The sequence below is a fragment of the Cebidichthys violaceus genome, unplaced genomic scaffold, assembly GCF_023349555.1.
Source record: "Cebidichthys violaceus isolate CVI_PGR_0920_01 unplaced genomic scaffold, fCebVio1.0.p SCAF_14, whole genome shotgun sequence".
Lineage (NCBI taxonomy): Eukaryota > Metazoa > Chordata > Actinopteri > Perciformes > Stichaeidae > Cebidichthys > Cebidichthys violaceus.
The window spans coordinates 7,120,819-7,138,797 of NW_027176307.1; the positions used below are offsets into that span (position 1 = coordinate 7,120,819).

A 17,979-nucleotide genomic window follows, 5' to 3' on the forward strand; every position below is an offset into this window, starting at 1 on the left:
ATGGCCGTGCGAGCTCTGTATTTTTCTGACCAAAAATAGCTTGACTTAGTGCTTCAAAGACATTATACAACACCAAGATTACTGACTTGTTCATCTGATTGCCGTCATTGTTTGGGTTTGTGTGTGTGGGGGGAGGTGGTGATGTAATGAAGTGGAGAATCTTGTCGTTAAAACTAAATCTTAACTGCTTCTTTTATTAGAAGACAGCTGAATCCATGCAAAGCTTGATTCAGATAACTAGATAGTTTAACTAGTGGACTGCTTGTAGCTCAATGACATTCATCCCCAGACACATCATCTGATCAATAGCTCCTGTGCGATCTAGCTGTGTTAAACAGTGGCCAGAGATGACAGCTTGGTTGCGCCATCACCCCAAACTTTTGGAAATGCACATATTTATACACACACATACACAGGTAGGCCCCAAGTAGTAGTACCTTGGTTTTTGGACCTCAGTAATTCATAAACCCTGTGTTCGGCCATGACTCTATTCTAATTTATTTAACATCTTCAAGCTAATTATGAACTGATTCACATATATTCTAGCTCCTATAAATTAATAAAAACTTGTTTTTTGTCATATGTTTCCAGCATTACAACAACAAACATAGCTGGCTAAGATTACGGCCACAAACAAACCTGAGAATCATTTCATAAGGTTTACACATTGCAGTCTTCAGGCCAAATTCAGCCCATCATGCTCAAACTGAATTATACAAACAGTGCAGATCAATAAAAGAAAAAAAATGGATAACTTACTCCCCTGCTGTAAGTCACTGCTCACCAACCCTTTCCAGAATAACCCTGCTTCTACACCACATTCACACTGACTCCCAGCATGAATAATGAATGCAGCTCTCCATACATATGCAGGGTGTTCCCACATGTTGAAGAAACATGAGAGAAAACGGGGGGGCTGCGAGTTGGAATTCTTGGCCAGTCGTCCGTGCATCCAAGCGGCATCTTAATACTCTCACTTCACGACCTTGTGTTTGACTCGTTTACATAAGCATTAAGTATTTAAATAATCATCAACAGTAGCTAGATGAATGCAGCGCATCAAATCAGTGTGATGGAGGGGATGTAGAGGCAGCGGTGGCTGGGGGGGGGAGGTGTTGCTGCTGACGCCATGCGAAAAAAAGATGTGATGATGAGGAGGAGCTACAGTTGCTAAAGCAGATTGAAAGTCTTTTTCTTCTTAAAGAGCTTCCCTCATCTCCTGAGTGCTGGCCATGTGGTGCAGAAAAGCAGCCATCTGCTCTGCAAAGATGAGGGCCAACAACGAGCAGTTTTGAGCTGCCTTTACAGTATTGAGAGAAAAAGTGAATGTGTGCGTTGGTGTGTGTGTGTGTGTGTGTGTGTGTGTGTGTGTGTGTGTGTGTGTGTTTGCATAGGTGAGAGAGGAAGTGGGATGGATTGAGAGAAGATGATAAAGATGTACAATGTGCAATGTGGGAAACGCCTTTCTGGGTCCCTAACGGACTGAGTAATTGCAGGAACCCCTAAAGGAAGGAAAAGGAATGCATTTTTAATTCAAGCTTTTAAGATATCACAGCACAGCTAGCCAAGCAGGGTATCTCTCATGATTTGGCTGCGAGTCATTGGGCGGTGAATGTCTTCATTCCTCCAGTCTCATGGCGCTAATGAATTTATTAATAGAAAAAAAGCAACTGGAGATTTTGCTAATTCATTCAGAGAAGCAGCATGTTTGGAACATGTGGGTTATTTTTGTGCTGCATTGGTAACATTGCACTGCTAATATTTCATATGATTTATTGGCAGCAAAGGGTGTACAAACCAAGTAGGTTTTATTTAATATTAACGGTGATTGTACCCTTAAACTATAAAATACTACACGACACTCCTAGGCCCCATTTTTCCCACAATTACACTGCTATCGAACAGAGACCAAATAAAGAAAGATTGCCACAGGTGAACAGTAAATAATTGATTAGACCTTGAGTGAATATTTAGCTGTGAGACTGGTGGATTTGGTTTCATCGTGAGGAAAATAAACCACTGCTTGACCTCACATCTAATGTTTGTTGTTGCTATCTGGATAATACATTATCATTTGCCCCATTTTAGACCCATATGTCTCTGCAGTTTTCTAGTCATGGGAATATTGAATCTCTCAAAAGGTTACCACAATTTGGGTATTGAATTCACAGCTAAAACAACTTTGCTGTCTGTACAAGATTTATGTATGGTAGAAAATGCAACAAAATTAGCAGATATTTCAGACTTCACTGAAATGTCATTAGATAATAGCTCCTAATGACAGACGTCAGCTCTTCTTTTTTTTTGTTTTGCATTTCGTAATAAATCTGGAAGAAAAGGTTATACACCTTTACCCCTGTCGATTCCTGATATATGTCTAACCAGAGGTCTTATCAGGCCCAGGGCCATTACCTAAGCCTTTGTAATTATTAGGTCACTACTTGAGAATCAGCACACTTAAGTCTAAATACAATAGGCACACTATAACATATTGAGCAGTGGCGGACTCAGACTGTCTGAAGGGGAGGAGCGAAAAATATAACAAGGGCACCAGCATGCAGAAAGTACCCTAGGAGGCACTTTACCATGTTTTCTCCACTAGAAGAGCACCTTAGAGGGCCCTTGATCACATTTTCTCTACTGGAAGGGAACCCTAAAGGGCACTTCATTATGTTTTCTCCATTGGAAAGGAACCCTAGAGGGCGCTTCATTACATTTTCTCCAATGTTAAAGCACCCTAAAGGGCACTTCATTATGTTTTCTCCACTGGAAGAGCACCCTAAAGGGTTTTTCATTACATTCCCTTCATGGAAGGGCACCCTAGAGTGCACTGTGATTTTGAGTATAGGGCATGGTTGAGGCAACAAAAAGGAGTTTTATTTTTAAACAGTTTTTAGTTGCATACAGACCTTTTTTTAAACTTCATTAGATCATGAATATCTTTGACTGACCTTGACTTTGACATACGTATCTCTAGCTTGCAGTTTTTTTCTGACGAACATAGCATTTTCATAAACATCCAGAACTCAGAGAAACACAGACATTTTGAGGCAAGACCCTAATCACTGACTCCCTCCTTAGTCTCTCTCCCTTTTTTCTCTTTTGCTTTCTTCATTATCTCCTCTCCCTCCTCTCCGTGATTAGCTTACGGCTTGTTTGGCAATCATGAATTAAAATGCTGATTGTAGTGTTTACATTTTAACTGCTAAGAACAACTCCACGCTTGGTAAAAAATCTGAGGGGCAATTTGGGGTAATGTGCGGAGGTGAGCGCGACATTTTGCCATCGCTGGTATTTCATTTTCGAGTTTGTGTTTTATGTTGCACACAATAAAATATAATCTATATGTAATGGTAAGATAACGTAAAGCTGCGTGGAGGACATACAGTTGTGGTCAAAAGTTTACATACACTTGTAAAGAACATAATGTCATGGCTCTCTTGAGTTTCCCCGTTATTTCTACAACTCTGATTTTTCTCTGATAGAGTGATTGGAACAGATACTTCTTTGTCACAAAAAACATTCATGAAGTTTGGTTCTTTCATGACTTTATTATGGGTTAACAGAAAAAGTGACAAAATCTGCTGGGTCAAAAATATACATACAGCAACATGAATTAGCAATTTTGGTGACTTAGAAAGTTGTGTCAATGAAATGAGCTTCATAGCATGGCCTCTTAACTTCTTGTGAGTGATTATGAGTGACTACAGCAGGTGACTTCTCTGAGGCCATTTAGATAGGGCTCATTGGATACAAACGCCCACAAACGTTACAATGGGAAAGTCAAAGGAGCTCAGCATGGATCTGAAAAAGCGAATCATTGACTTGAAGAAGTCAGGAAAGTCACTTGGAGCCATTTCAAAGCAGCTGCAGGTCCCAAGAGCAACAGTGCAAACAATTGTTTGTAAGTATAAATTGCATGGCACTGTTTTGTCACTGCCACGATCAGGAAGAAAACGCAAGCTATCACCTGCTGTTGAGAGAAAATTGGTCAGGAGGGTGAAGAGTCAACCGAGAACCACCAAAAAGCAGATCTGCCAAGAATTAGAAGCTGCTGGAACACAGGTGTCAGTGTCCACAGTCAAGCGTGTTTTGCATCTCCATGGACTGAGAGGCTGCCGTGCAAGAAGGAAGCCCTTGCTCCAAAAGCGGCACCTTAAGGCTTGACTGAAGTTTGCTGCTGATCACATGGACAAAGATAAAAATCGAGCTGTTTGGCCACAATGCCCAGCAATATGCTTGGAGGAGAAAAGGTGAGGCCTTTAACCCCAAGAACACCATGCCTACCGTCAAGCACGGTGGTGGTAGTATTATGCTGTGGGGCTGTTTTGCTGCCAATGGAACTGGTGCTTTACAGAGGGTAAATGGGATAATGAAGAAGGAGGATTACCTTCAAATTCTTCAAGATAACCTAAAATCATCAGCCCGAAGGTTGGGTCTTGGGCGCAGTTGGGTGTTCCAACAGGACAATGACCCCAAACACACATCAAAAGTGGTAATGGAATGGCTAAATCAGGCTAGAATTAGGGTTTTAGAATGGCCTTCCCAAAGTCCTGACTTAAATCCAATTGAGAACATGTGGACAATGCTGAAGGAACAAGTCCATGTCAGAAAGCCATCAAATTTAACTGAACTGCACCAATTCTGTCAAGAGGAGTGGTCAAAGATTCAACGAGAAGCTTGCCAGAAGCTTGTGGATGGCTACCAAAAGCGCCTAATTGAAGTGAAAATGGCCAAGGGACATGTAACCAAATATTAGCACTGCTGTATGTATATCTTTGACCCAGCAGATTTGATCACTTTTTCTGTTAACCCATAATAAAGTCATGAAAGAACCAAACTTCATGAATGTTTTTTGTGACAAAGAAGTATCTGTTCCAATCACTCCAGAGAAAAATCAGAGTTGTAGAAATAACGGGGAAACTCAAGAGAGCCATGACATTATGTTCTTTACAAGTGTATGTAAACTTTTGACCACAACTGTATATCAAAGCTGTTTGTGTCACAGGTGACTTCATAGCCTAAGATGAGTCAACTCTACAGTGTGTATGTGGGGTGCACATTTTAAAGTATGTGTGTAAGTTTAAATCATGACAGAAAGACTAAGCAGTGAGCTAGAGGTGCCGGTTCTGACTCATACGGTTACCAGGAGGCGATTACCCAAGACACACACACACACACACACACACACACACACACACACACACACACAAAGAGAATTTCATCTCGACTACATCATTTGGGTGAAAAAACTCCCTTTTTTTGCCACAAAAAGACATGACAAGACTGCTTAAAAGACATTGACATAACCTTATTGCAATGATAGACATGCTGGTGATAGTGAAATTTATTAACAGATAATTTTTTTCAAATCCGTCATAAACTGTCTGGATATTAAAGGAAAATCAGCACCTTCTATTTCTTTGAAAACAGAATCTTGTGACTGGGGTATCATCAATTTGAATCACCAGGGGATGGTACAATCTGAAGGTAAATACAAGCTAGAGATTATGGATGCAGCAGATATATACATTAGCCTCTATGAATCCTGTACTTGTAAACCCTAGTCTACTATCTACAGTAAGAAGCTGAATTCAGACTAGCGAGTCAGAAAAAGAGAGAGGAGGGTGACATGCAAACAAAGTCCTGGCCTGGGTTTGATTAGAGGACACAACAGTGCATTGTTTGAGCACTACAGTAGAGCGGCGTGTGGTGAGGGCGAGCTGAAGCCTCCAGTGAGCCCAGGAAGACTCACTTCCGTGGAAGACGTCGTAGGTGACAAGTTGGAGTCAGGCGAAGCTGAAGCGACAACGCCCCATCAGGTTTCATGTCTGGCAGCTCCTTCGGTTTCCAATTAAGGGAGAAAATCACTGCAAGACACCTGACAAGATAAAGACTCTGCGAGTATTGCAACACATTTTCTGTAACAGCTAACTTAAATACAAAGTGATTACGATGGAAACTGCAGTTGCCAGTTTATGGATAACATGACATTCAAGCTCCTAAAAACTGAGCTGCTTTTGTTTGAACTATAAACCTTTCTCGTTGGAAAGGCTAGTTTATTACTTGTTTGTGTGCTTTGAACCTTTTAAATTGAACAGAAATGATTTAATATGAATTTGTAGTTTTGTTTGAAAGGTGTTAGAAAGCTTTAAGTTTTCCTTACATTACGTTCATATGGTTTGTGTTTCTGGTGATAAAATTAAAAGTCTTCATTAAACTTTCCCAAACACACTTGCATCTTTTTCGCCTTATCTCACTGGGCACGTGTTAAACACATGCACTGATGCTTTTGTCTCAATCTCTGGAGATATGATAAATCGTTCAACACATATGTGGTAATGGCGCGATTAGAACACAGACTTCCATTTGCACTTGAGTTTTGCCCTCATGCTAATTCACTGGCAGAGAAGGTGCGGCTGCTGGATAATTGAAAACCCAAGTGCAGACACTCAGACACAAGATGTGGAGTGAGATGAATGGCTGTGGATGGTAAATGCTATATCACGCAGACCCTTACATCACCCTTACATATGTTACATGCATACATACACTAATGCATGTATATTTGAATGTATTAATGAGGGAGTGTAGATGCATAATTCATTCAGTTCCTCACTCATTCCTGTCTCTCCACATCCATCCATCAGCTTCTTCTCTGTCTGAATGTGTTTATGTCTGACACTGTCTTTCTCCCCATCTACCTCCCCCTCTCCCTTTTACCTCCCTCACCCTCTGACAGACCTAATATAAGATGTTGGATGTGTACCTTTGTGTATCAGCGCCTTTATGGCCAGCAATGTATTGCCTCTATCGAGTTACCCTACCTCGGCAGGGAAAGATAGATATTATCGCGGTTATGGCTCATGGCCTCTGATAACATTACAGCTTCTTATTTGAGTTTGTATTTCCTTACCTCCCACATTTGATTCCCCCCACGGAAATAAAGACCTGGGAAAATATACCTCGCATCTATTTTCACAACTAGTTACACGCAGTCAGCATTATTACAACTTTGTTGATAAATAAGTATTTCTGTGAAGCCGAGAGACATTTTTATCTCTACTGCGTTGTTATTCAGATTTTTACTGTGATACAGACTGTATTGTTTTACCTTACAGCTTTTATTTTACTAATGATTCAATTGTCTTCATCAAATCATTAATGTGATTGGCACCAGCACAGGTTGCCTCTTATGAGGTTAATATATAATACCAGATTATTAGCACTATACCCTCCCTGAGAGTGACTCTGTTGACATAATGACTTTTCACAGCAGGCTGAGCACAACTGCCACGCTAGCTGCCAGATGGTGAGTGGGCATGTGTGAGGTAAACCTCTACATGCTACAGCAGCTACTTCCATGACAAGCTCTGAAGCCCTATCAGATCATGAAGGAGGTTTGTCTTTATTGGGGATTTTAAGGTTGTGTTCGCTGTGGCAAATTTGATTTTACAGAATTTACTTGACTATTAATACAATTTAATGCTATTTTATTAGATTGCTAATCTAAATGTGGCTGTGGCACATTTACAAACATTTGACACTAAACCTCTTGTGCTCACTGTCGGTGTCATGACCGGATTGACCTGTTGGGGAGTCTCAGGGCAACAAGTTTGCTGTTTAACATCCCACTCCTAACCTTCAGATTTTGTTTACCATGTTGCCTCCAAGTTTGCATATTGTACAGTTCACACTGCAGAGTATAGTATTAATGTCCATTGAACCAAACAGTACGCCTATTAGTATGGACTGATCCAACCTTTATTTTCCCGATATTGATTCCATTACCTCAACTCAGGGTAACGACACCAGATGACATTTAAAATCTGTAGCTTGCTCCCATGGTCCTTTTTCACAGCAGATATTTTGACATGTCACAGCAGGAACGGCACTGTGTGTAAATAATAACATGAATCTTGGCTGAATTCCCTGTAGCTGCTTCAGTTCCAGGGACCTGGTGTAGTGCATGCTGGCTCACTGTCACACTGTCATGGCTTACTGGGACACTTGAACAGACCGGATCCGTCGGTAATGTTATCAGAAACACGTGTGTTTCTTACCATGACAAGTCAAAGTGTCTGATGTGAAAAAGGGATATTGGAATCATTTTTATGTAAGCTAAAATCAATGGAATGAATTATGGAATGAATTACACATGCAGCTAGTATGCTGATCTGCTTAATTAGCACTCATACCAATCCATTCCTAGCGCCTATGATGGAGTAATACTACCTGGTCAGTTGGCTGTTTTGTTGAGGAACATCTGCCATGTGAACACAGAATGAAATAAGATAATAAAGGTCCTAAAACTAGATTCTGCATAAATAATGCAGTTGATATTGTACTTTAGTGGTGCAAATTAATTCATGATTTAATGCAACCAACTGACATTCAGTGATACTGGGACTTAAAGGGCCCTTGTAGGGTTTGGGGCCTCAAGGCTGTTGTTTGCTTTGCCTGGTTGTGATTCTGACTTGTGTGGAGTGCTGCCTACTCCTGAAAAAAACATCCCTGTAAGTTTCACTTGCTTTTTCAAAGGAGAACTTGACTGAACATCTCTTTGCTGTGGTTATCTTCGCAAAAGTGGACCATCTCCAGTACCTTGGTGGTTCTGTTGTATTAGAGTAAACTTTGTTCTTACCGCCAATGTAAATTAATTTATTGATGTAAAACCACGTCTCGCAGTGTATTTAATAAATGAAATAGACATATTACACACCAGTCTAGGAGGAAGAGGGCTGATTTAGGGCTGGTTTGAATCCTTTCAAATCTGTTAATTCTCCCCATGTGTTGAATGACTTTGTTTCACTCTATCACTGTCCTATTTAGCTTTGTTTTGTTCTTCTGACATTTCTTTTCTCCTTCTCTTTGCTGATCCTGACCCCATTATCAGCTATAACCATAACATAATATGTAAATAATACAAACATCCTCACAACAATCTCCTCCTGCTTCCTTTTTAACGGGCTAACGTATACTCTCTGCCAAACTTTGCTATAACTATAAAGAATGTAATAACTATATAGAAATCGCCTCACTGATGGTCTTGTTTGCTTAAGTAGGTCAGATAGAGGCATCAGTATTCAATTTGTTTCATAACTAGTTTAAAAACTCCTTGTAGTAACTTTAAGGATGAAGTGTTTGGTGCCTGTGATCATTAATAACTAACAACTTCAACAGACACCTTCGCTTTAACTGAAAACACAGAAAAGAGATCCACAGACGCACTTAAATCCACATTACACAGAAAGCCTCTTTGCGTCTTGTATTGTCTCAAACAGAGCATGCATGGATACACAAAAACATATGTACAACAAGCTCTCACCCTCTTTAGCTCTCCCACACCCACCCACACTCTCACTCATTCTCTCACTCTCTTCACTACGGCCATGTACATATAGAAACACACGCACACACACACACACACACACGCACACGCCGGCTCCTTCAACAAATTCTCACATCACGGTATACTGGCACTGACTCTCCAAACCTGATACCAGGGCTCTTCAGGGACATCTGCCTGTCACTCATTCATTTCAACCAAAGGCCCTTTGGGGGGAACAGTTTACGTAGCAGACCCTCTGACACAAATACACACACATATTCACACACACACACACACACACACACACACACACACACACACACACACATTTCTGCAGAGCAACAGCAAAGTAATAAGCGCTCACGTTGGACAAACACAGCAACATTATTACAATGTAGCCATGTGGTCCTTGGCCTTAGCCCCGGCCTCAGCGATGTATATTTCATGGACAAAGATGAAAAATTCAATGAGGAACAACAAACAGTGCGCCTCCCTCTCCCTACTTTGCTCTCTGACAGACACCCCCCGGGGGATGCTCGTGTTTTCACAGCTTCATGGTAGGACATGAATCCCATTCTCACAGTGATGAAGAGGCAGGAGGAGAAGATGAAAGAGACAGAGAGTGGAGCATCGTGTACATCCAAAAGTAGAACAAATACAAGAGGCTGAATGAAGAGGGTGGGGGGGGGGGGCGTAAGAGGAGGTGGGAGGAAAGGAGTTGGGGAGAGAGATGTGGGTATTTTAGAATTCAGAGCAGGATCAGAGACAAACTTGGCTCAGATAGGTCTCAGCACATTGGCTGTGAATTCCAAATTATGTGTTGCCTTTCTGTCTCACTCTGATGCCCTCCCCTCCACCCGCTACCAGCTTTCCCCTTCTTATCTCCCGCTCCTTCTTATCTCTCCCTCTCTCTCTCTGCTACACTGCCTCAGCACTATTGTTTTCATACTAACAGCTAGATTGGGCGTTGGTAGCTGATCGGTCAGTCGGTTTGAATTTAGCTGCATTGCGAAAAAGATCTCCACTCAAGCTGCTGGTAGAGGCCAAGGTTATGCTCACAGAGGTTCAGACAGATTGTGGCCATCCTAGTGGCGGCCATTTTAAATCCAGGACTCTACTCTACTAAACTAGTTATTTGTTATGTCATCAGAGATTTCAGAATACCAGTGTTTGATATAGTAAAACATTAACGTAATATACTATTTACTCGACAGCAGATATAATTGCAGTTGAGTTGCATTACTTTTCTCTGTCAAATCTGCAACACACACTTGTTGAATCATCCGTATTCAGCATAAAGTGACATATTTTGGAGATATTAACTGTGTGTAAATAACTGTATAAATAAATAACTGTAAACTTTATGCACACATGCAGTCTTCACAGTGAAGCTGCTGGGTTCACACACCCTCCGACTCCTCCAAGGAGGGTCTACCTAGTTTCCAGCTAGCCACTGGCTAGCTGGCTAGCTTTGGAGTTACTGTAAAGCAAATAGAGAGCAGAAGTGAAGTGCAACTAAAACAGATTAGACAAATGATATTATTGGATATTGTGGATGGGAAACAAACCTATTCTAAGTACACACAGAACATATTTCATGGTAGCTGATTTTCTTTTGTATGCTAACAAATTATCAAGAAATTATTAATTTAGGTGGAATCAATAATCTGACGTTTTGGAAATATTTGTATTCACTTAGAATAAATGAGAAGATAGAGATCACTTTCATGTCGGGCTGGTGCTATCAACAGATATAAAATTCATAGAATCAGTAAAGAGGCAGTATACTGCCCAACACTGGTCCTAACAACACAGAACTTTTGAAGTAGCTGCATTTACACTACATGCTCTCTGAGATCCAAGCACCTCACGTCAGTCAGCATAGCACCATCTTATTATTTCCTCTATTCACTCAGCACCAGACGCTATGCTATGTGTGCTTGGGTGATGAGCGGGACAGCTTGTGACAAGTACCTAATGAAAGATCAGATGGATTTTGAATCGATGGAGGTTTGTCTCACACACAAGGCTCGGTGCCATCTCGGCTCCAAAAACACTCCTAAATCCGCCCGTGAGGCTTGACGTTTACCCGTTACAGCGCTCCTCTGCGCTCACCTGAGCCGCCACAGGACAAAGACACAGATAGGAAGACAGACATGGAGAGACAGGTGGGGGGGGGGATAAAACCAAATCAAAGAAAGAGATTCACATTTTAGCAAATTGACTCCCTCGGATTATCGACATGACGGTGTGGGGGGGGATTGCGGCCTTGCTCAAGTGATAAACGTCAACATTAGAAAATAAATCTAGCGAAAAGAAAGCAAAAAAAAATGTTAAGCCTTCAATGACGGTGTGGCAGATTGGCTGGCTCACAAACACACAGGTACATACACATATGTACACGCTGCAAATGTATTCATGGAGGCTTAAGCGCCAGCAAGAATTTGTTTTTTCCTCTCTGTGTCTCTCTCGCTGATAAAAAAAAAAAGAAGGGGTTTAAATTTGAGTGTGAAGCTCCTTCACAGATGGATTGAAAATGTGAAAGTGAGTACCTGTGCATTTCAGCGAGTGCGAGTTAGTTATTTTCTTAATCCTCCCATTATTGACTCTCACCATGAAAAGCTCTATTGACAAGGAGACAAAGAAAACTATATCACTTTTTTATGAAGCTTGGATCATCAGAAAACCAATCTATAGGGATAAAAGATATTTCCTACTGGATGACTCTTATATATAATTATTATAAGCACTGAATCGCTGAAGGTTATGGAGTCTTTCTCAAAGTTGTATTGATCCTCTAACGTTCTGGGCAGGCAGCAGGGCAGATGGCCAAGGACATGACAGGCAAGTCTTCCATCTCCACATCTCTTGTTCTGCTCCTCCATTGCCCTCAACCATTTCCTCTGTCTCTCTAGTGTAGAAAAAAAAAAAAAAAACATATTTTCTATTTTTAGTGTGAGCTCCAGTTCTGCAAAGCACTCCTTTTGTGCCCCAGCACGCACACACATAGACACACATGTGAACAGCCTATCTCCTGTAAGGTTAAAGTTGGCTCCGAAGAGGCCACGACCATCGATAGAATCCAGTCTTATTGGGCGCGCAAGTGGACCAAAAGGGTTATGACCTTTTTATCTGGGCGGCATTATTTGTCTAACTCTGAGACATATTCACATGTGTTGACTTTCCTCTGTCTAGTTCATAGTTTTTGAGGTCACTTTTAAGGTTAGGGGCAAAGGCAAATGGAAGGAAGAATACTATCATATTTAATCAATACGTGATCCTCACTGCATTCTGGCAATTGTTTTCTGTTGAGTGCTCACCTTAAATCTTCTGCTGTTTAACTCCAGTGTGCCTGCCCTTGAGCTATCCCAAAGTAACGTTTCTTGTCTGACTTCGGTTCTTTCTCAGCAGAATACAGACGCTTTACTTTACAGGTCCCATCATTTTGTCTAGTTAGAAAGGAACTGATATGTAACTGTAACTTCTCAGGAAAATTCTTTAAATGGACTGTGTATTTTCAAACAAATTAATTGTAAAGTGAACATATTGTTCTACTAGTCAGGGCACAACAGGTCAGTTAAACATGCAAAATGATAAAATGTGTCCATGAATGCAGTTTTCAATTGCAGGCTAGTATTACATTCAACAAATACGGAATGGAAATGTTGTATGCTTTACTCTTCTTTATTTATTTATCAACTTCTGTTACATTGCAGATTCAGATTATTGATACAAAATATAATCAACAAATAAAGGATATCATAGGGATATCATCAGGGTTATCTCAAATTTATAACAGGAATTCTGTTGTTACAAAGAGCGGGATCTAAATGAAAAGATGTTATCGCTTGCAGTATAGGAAATGTAGGATCCAATACTTTTGGCGCTTGACCCATTCTAGCAACTTAAAGTCACAATATCTCAGCCTCTCTCTTCTTCACCTTCATTTTTAGTCTCACATATAGAAGTGCAAGTTTAAAGTTTAAATTTAAAAGTACTAAATGCCGGAATTCTGGAGAGTATTACAAAAAATACCCATCATCTAACTTTATAGAATAAATGTAAAATGTTCTTTTTAAGGTTTTAATAATTGTGTTTTGTGTGGAGTGAGATTAGGATCAGGGGTCATCAAGTAAATATAGTCATTGTAGGTGTGTATTTAAAGCGGCCCTTTCCTCCCCTCCGTCCTGCCCTCTGGAAGATCTAAGCCCACGGCCATGACAGTATGAGTCAGCACAAAGGTGACAGATGTAAAGACCATGAACATGGGTGAAAGCACACTTCCCCCCACCACTGAATTACATACCCCTTTGATTAAGTGCGTTTGAAGGCTGAAGGTATGGTTTATTCATTCTTCCCACATTATCTTTATTCACATCTTGCTAGAACATGCCAGACTGACCCAAGACCAGAAATAAAAGGCAGATTTCTTTTCTTTCATGATTAAACCAGCTCATTCACTTAAATATACAGCACTCATCATGTTTTCTCTAATGCTGATTAGACTCACGTGTTCTTTGATAAATAACCATTCTTGACATACACATGATGCAATTGCACACATTTTAGAAAAAAGTAGAGCTGTTGTGTGTGTGTTATAATGTGTTGGCTGTTTTCCAGCAGGCTTCTGCCTGGACAGCAATTAATGTCATTTGGAGCGAAGAGGACCTTGTGACTCATTACATATGCCTTTTGCTCGGAAAAGCCTCTAAGGGACCTTCTCCTCTTGTGTGCCAATGCTGCCACTCGGGGGATGGTACAAGTTGGATAACACTCTAATTATAAAATTCACTATGAAAAATGTCTTTTGCAGTGTTGGCAGAGAGGAGATTAAACCTTGTTTTGGCTTTAGTTTATTTGAGCTTCTTGTACCCACAAACTCTATAGTTACTGTATGGATACTGTGGGGTTTTGCAATTATTGCCTGAATTGCAAAACCCCAACTGCCTGAAGTGTAAGTTTTACATTTCCTGAATGGATATGAATGGCCAAAGCTATTGAAGAGTGATATTGGTAGGAAGCTTAAAAAAAGCAAGAAACAAAATGATTGAATGATGAAAAATGTTTTGACAGTGTCAGCCTTGTATTTAGACATTATACAAAGCATCCTCAGCCAGTGTTTCACTAGCTTAACTGTCCATCTCGGATTGAGATACATCGTGCATTTTTATGCTATTACTTGTGTCAACAGTCGCGGTGAATGGACAAGGAGGCCCATCTGTGCCTCGCATGGCTGATCCTGGTGGACCTTCCCTCTCCACTACTGTAACCTGTTCACAGTCCTGGCTCAGTGAAGCGCACACTGGCAAATAGCAAGAGGAGAGGGGAGGGAGAGGTAGAGAGAATGAGAAAGAGGACTGTGACAGGGACGGCTAGAGAGAGGGATTGTGATGGGGAGAGAGACCACCAGACAAGGGCTAGAGATATGGAGAGAGAGGAAAAACAGTGATAGATGGAGGTAGAGAGAGTCAGTGCAGTGTGTCTAATCTCCCTTCAGGGGCGGTGGTGTAAGGACGCCTCCTCTGACAGATAAACTCACCCGACAGCGAGGCCGAAATATCACACACCCACCAGTAGTGGAAAGTAATTACGTCCGTTTTTATTTGAATTATTCCATTTTATGCTACTTTTTACTTAACTAGACTACGGTTTTGAAGCCTCCAGTTTGGCATGTTGGCCGTCACCTTCTTGGCTTTTTACAACCAGAAGTGACACGAGAGGAAGGAGCTAAGACCAACCCAACGCTGAATAAGACATTTGTAGCCGACCAAAAAGTTACAATTAACTTTAAATTAGTGAAAACACACTGTGAAAGGTTTAAAGTTGTAAGACGGAAACACAGACAACTCCCAGACCAGACAATGTCTGTGTAGCCCCGCCCTAAAGCATACCCTGCTTTATGGTCTGTTAATAGACTCTAAATGGACCATAATTTACTAAATGAACATCATACTGTATTGAAGAAGACTTGAAACTAGAGATTGAGACCATAAACTCATGTTTACAATGTTTACTGAGGTAATAAATCAAGAGAGAAGTAGAGTCATTTTCTCATAGACTTCTATACAACCAGAGGAGTCGCCCCCTGATGGACAGTAGAGAGAATGCAGGTTTGAGACATGAAGCATTGCTTTCACGTTATAGACCAAGAGGTTACCACCTGATAAAGGCCTGCTGTGGACAATATGCTAGACTCAGTCTGCAGAGCCCTAAAGCCACGCTGTTGCTGCTGTTTTATTTAGATTTATTAGCAGAAATGGAATATAATATTCATAACTATGTTGCCAATAGTATATATTCACGTGAATCTAAGAATCGTTGTGTTTTCATTGTCTTAGAATGAGCCCTTCATATCTACATAAGGAGCGGGTGCTCTTCATGGTGTCCACCATGTTGCACCACCATGTTTCTACAGTAGCCCAGATAGGACAAACCAAAAACTGGCTCTAGCGAGAGCCTTTGGCATTTATACGTTACCTGAAGGCCACTATAATTCTCCAACACGCTTGGAAAGGGAGGGGTTTGCGGAGGGGTATTCAGTTGGATGCAGACTGAAACCTCACCACTAGATGCCACTAAATCCTACACACTGCTCCTTTAATACTGCCACATGTCCAAATTGCACCAAATTTGACACAGCACTACCTTGTGTCCCCAGCAATACACCAGCCAAGTCAAATCAGATGAACGGTTCTCGAGATATGCGAAGAACACACAGACAGAGATTCCTTTCTTTATTGTGAGATAGCTTGTAAAAGATTGGAGTACTTCTTCAGCCACCTGGCCCAGAGTCTCCACAGCATCTGGCACAGAGAAGGAGGCAGCACCTTGTTTTCATACAGCTTTGGAGAAAGAAGAAGAAGACGATGGAGGAGTGTGGTTCTGTTAGTTGTGCAGGTGAGCAGGGAGGTGAAAAGAAAAGAGTAGAGTAATGTTCGCTCCACTGTGGTGAACACAGATGGGGAAGGAAGCAGCAGGAAGTGTTGCTCTGTTGAAGATTGTTTAGGTGCTAAAGGAGGGCTGTGTAGCCATCTGAACAATTCATCACTGGTTTGTTTTGGGGCTTTTCATCGAGATTATGCACACCACATTCCGTGCATGAACAAGCTTTCTATCTCCCCTAATTCCTTTGGAGTGCGACATTAGCCAAGGGAAAATTGCCTCTGCAGTTATGTGTTTTTGTCTCTTTGTCACTTTTTTTTTTTTTTTTTAAACAAGCATTGGTCAAACTGTGAGGGCATGCTTGAAGGAAGGCCTCAGGAAAAATGTACCTTGTATTTGAAGGGAGCCTATTGCAGATCAGGATAGAAATGAGTTGACCTTCTCTCACATACAGAGACACCCTTCAGTATGAAGTCAAAGATTCTGAAAACTTTTGAGCAGTCAAGGTGAAAGATGCTGATTATGGGGCTTGCGTGCGTGCGTGCGTGCGTGCGTATGTGTGTGTGTGTGTGTGTGTGTGTGTGTGTGTGTGTGTGTGTGTGTGTGTGTGTGTGTGTGTGTGTGTGTGCGTGCGTGCATGCGTGTTTGTGTGTGTGTAACGCAGCAATGACTCTCCTGCAGTCTTGTTGAGGAGCAGCGACACACGTTGACCTGGGACAGACCTTGAGAGTCGCTGTGACATTTAAAAATAACCTCCCACTGTCTCGCAAGACAGACAATATATTTGTCACTTTCTCTGGCTCTCTGCTCCGTGCCCTCTGTGAACCTGTGTGCAGTTATCACTGAATGGAAAAAGATAAAGGTATATATATGTGCCAACACACCTATCTACATCCATATTTCTCTGTCAAAATGTTGCTATGTGGGAAAATACATGGACGTGCACACTCATCCCTCCCATCTTCACACGCCTCTCTTGCATTTGCCGGCAACCATCACAATCTTCCAAACCCGGGCAATTATAAATGTAAAAGATAAAGCATGAAGATAAACGCATCAGCTGCTTTGATCATGCACTCTGACATACTTACAACAGGCGGCGCATATCAGCATGCATGCACGGCTACTAACATGCAAGAAGACATCGGCATAGTCGATCATCTGGAGCCCCTGATTAACATTAACGCCTTTTCTCGCAATTACATCGGCTTCTCCTTGCATTCCAATCACCTAGATTCCATGGCTCCTCTCTGCAGGCAGCCCTGTCCATCGGGACAGGGGAGAGCAGCAATGAGTGCTATCTTCTGAGCCTTTGATATGCACTTATCTTTTAGCTGTTTCATATTATGGAAAAGAAAATTGCCTTAAAAAAATGACTTGTGCTTTATTACTTTTGAGCCAATTAATTTAATGAAAAATAAAGTTTTTTTCGATATAGCGAGGAGGAAATACTTAGGCAGAATAATTAACAGGGAAGGACAAGCATGCAGGGAGGATGTAAGTAGACATAAATACAAAGTTACTATTATTTTGTTCATAAATAATACTTTGTCAGGATTTTTCAGGCAGGCCACGTGGTTTTAAAATCTACAGAAATATAGGGAAGGCTCAGTTAGACGACAGCTTGCCCTGAGAGTGTCCTAAGCATTCAGGAAGTAGGCCACTTGCCTCAATGTTCCTTGAAGTGGGAGAGACAGACCGACCTAGATTTTCTCCCATTTATTCAGCCATTTTAGGTGCTGGCTATTAATGTCTCCTTTTCAGTG

The 17,979-nt window shown here is 41.3% G+C and overlaps 1 protein-coding gene across 7 annotated transcripts in view; it reads left to right on the plus strand.

Moving 5' to 3' along the window:
• nrxn3b (neurexin 3b) overlaps nucleotides 1–17,979 on the plus strand; it is a 273,391-nt gene that overhangs the window by 199,820 nt on the left and 55,592 nt on the right. The window lies entirely within an intron of this gene.